This window comes from Gracilinanus agilis, chromosome 2 (assembly GCF_016433145.1).
Source record: "Gracilinanus agilis isolate LMUSP501 chromosome 2, AgileGrace, whole genome shotgun sequence".
NCBI classification, from domain to species: Eukaryota; Metazoa; Chordata; class Mammalia; order Didelphimorphia; family Didelphidae; genus Gracilinanus; species Gracilinanus agilis.
In genome coordinates, this window is record NC_058131.1 from 675,931,360 (window position 1) to 675,934,315 (window position 2,956).

A 2,956-nucleotide genomic window follows, 5' to 3' on the forward strand; every position below is an offset into this window, starting at 1 on the left:
TTAGGTCTAACTCCTTTCCTTGAGGAAAGTGTATAAAGGACAAAAAGGAAAGCAGTGCTTCAGGAAAATGGACTGAGTGATAACCAAACTTGGAGAAATGCTTTATTTCTGGTTAAGATAATTTCCTTCCACAGTGAGAAACTTCTGTTGCTCTCCCCTCCATTTCTTCTTAGCCCAATGGACCCCAGCACACCTTTAGAGATGAATGAATGCATCTCTATCCATATGGGCCTGGCTGTTGTCCATATTGGCAATGCCTGCTGGGAGCTGTCTTGCCTGGAACATGATACCCTGCCTAATGGTCAGATACCAAGTGACAAGACCATCAAAAGAGGAGATGACTCCCTTCAGCACTTTCTTCAATAAAACAAGGATTGCCAAGCATGTTCCCTGAGCCATGTTTGCAGACTAGAATAAACTGTTTTGATGAAATTCCTCCTGGAAACTACCACCAGTTCTGCCTTGAGAAGCTGATCACTGGCAAGGAAGATGCCACCAAGAACTATGCCCATAGGCACAAGTCTATTAGCAAGAAAATCATCAACCCAGTTCAGCACAGAATTCAGAAGCTTGCTGATCAGTACATGGATCTATAAGGCTTCTTGGTTTTTCACAGCTTTGGTAATGGGACTTGTTTTGGTTTCACCTTTCTACCAATGGAATGTCTGTTGATTATAGCAAGGAATTCAAGCTGGAATTCTCCATTTACCCAGACTCTCAGGTTTCCACAGCTTCATTCTGGCCACTCATATACCACCCTGGAGTTCTGGAGTTCTCTGTCACTGTCTCTTCATGATTTGATAGCATCCTGAATATTACTGATCTGACAAAATTCCAAACCAATCTAATGCCTTCCCTTTATCCACTTCCATCTTGTCACATATGCCCCAATCATTTCTGCTGAGGTCTACCAAGAGTAGCTGACTATAGAAAAGATCACCAAGGCTTGCTCTGAGACTGCCAACCAGATAGTGATGTATGATCCTCACTATGGTAAATACGTGACTTGCTGCTTTTTATACTATGGTGATGTAGTTCCCAAAGGCTGCCATCACTACCATCATGACAAAGCATAGACCATCCAGTTTGTGTCATGGTATCCAACTAGTCTCCAGGCTGGCATAAATTACGGGCCTCCTGCTGGTTCCTGGTGGTAACCTGATGGGAGTACAGTGGGCTGTGTGCATGTTGAGCAACACTACAGCTGTTGCTGAGACGTGGGCTATCCTGGATCATACATGGATCTAATGTTTGCCAAGCCTGACTTTATTCATTGGTATGCAGGGAAGAGGATGGATGAAGGAGAGTTCTCTGATGCATGGGAGGATATGGCTGCCCTGGAGAAGGATTATGAGGACATTGAAGCAGATAGTGCTGAGAAGAAAGATAAATGTGAGGAAAATTAAATTGTATGTTATCTTTTTCACACTAAAGCTGTCTCTTTTATCTGTTCTTCGAAAATATCCTCTGTGGTCATCAAATGTCAATAAAAGTGTAATACTCAGGGGAGGGGCAGGAGATAATTTCCTTCCACCTTAAGGAGAAATGTCTTGATCAGAGGGAAGAAGTTTCTTTGATTACTTTAGGTCACCTGGGACCAGTTGGAGGAAGGAACAAGGGAGCCCTTCGGGAGAGTAGCCATAGAGTGATTGAATAGTTTTAGGAGAAAGACTGCCCCCAACTAGGATTAAGTGATTATTGTTCTATCTGGTGAAGGAAAATGTTAATCCTTTCTGAACTCTAGTTGTATAACTATATTTTTTCCTATTGTAAAATTTATCTTTGTTCTAGTATCACATAAATGTTACTTCAAAATGTCTTGGGCGGTGGAGGGGGGACAGCTAGGTCATTCAGTAATTTGAGAGGCAGGCCTAGAGATGGGAGATCCTGGATTTTAATGTGGCCTCAGATACTTCCTAGCTGTGTGACCCTGGGCAAATCACTTAACCCCAGTTGCCTAGCCCTTACCTCTCTTCTGCCTTGGAAGCAATAAAGAATATTGATTCTGAGACAGAAGGTAATTTTTAAACAAATGTCTTGGGTTAGAGCTGGCCAAGGAGGATTGGGAGGACATAGATCAGCTTGGACATTTCCTTCTCTAAGCTAGAAATGCTTGGGCTTATAATAATAATAAATTAATGAAAATTGTTTGGATAGTCTTAGGTCTAAAATGCAAAGCATGATATTAATATTTTTTCTTCAAAATAAGGTAGACTTATAAGGCCAGTTATCAGTTACCTTTGGTAACAGGTATTTAAGCAAGGTGACTTTTTGCTCATCTTTTATCTCAAAGAGAACCAATAATATCATGGGGTGATGTCTTGACTTGATTGTGAATTGGATTTAATCATGACAAAGTTGCAAAGTCATAAACCTCACTCTCTCTGCCAATGTCCATTGGCAAGATAAAAATCAGGATAACTGGCAATGGCCCAAGATGAAGTAGATGACTTTAGTTTCTTTGATGTCTAACTAAATCAGTGATGGGGAACCTATGCCACACATGCCAAGAAGGGCATACAGAACCCTCTCTGTGGGCACACCTGCAGTCAATCACCAGAATTTATTACTAGAAAGGCAGAAGGACTTGGGGCAGAGTTGTTCCCTTCCCCCTCTTCATGCACCTGAGGACATGCCTCACTTCACCAGCCCTTCTGCCTAGCAGCCCAGTGGGAGGGCTTCCTCCCTCCCCTGTCTGGGGTAAGGTGCTGAGGAGAGGGGGGCACGTGCTGCCTGAAGGTGTGGCACAGAAGGCAGCCTGTTGAGTCTGTGCTGATGGCGATTCCCATGGTGGGGTTGGAGAGTAGCTAGGTTTGAGGGGAGCATAGCTCGTAGTGTGGCACAAAGCTGGAGGGGAGTAGAGCTCTTCTCTCCCTCTCCATATGCTCCTCTCATCACCTGCCCCTCTGCTCAGCAGTCCAATGGGAGTGCTTTCTTCCTCCCCTGTCTGGGGTAA

General features: G+C 43.7%; 1 pseudogene; it reads left to right on the forward strand.

Moving 5' to 3' along the window:
* The first annotated feature begins 201 nt into the window (after positions 1-201).
* On the forward strand, positions 202-1,406 carry LOC123234344 (annotated as a pseudogene).
* The last annotated feature ends 1,550 nt before the right edge of the window (positions 1,407-2,956 follow it).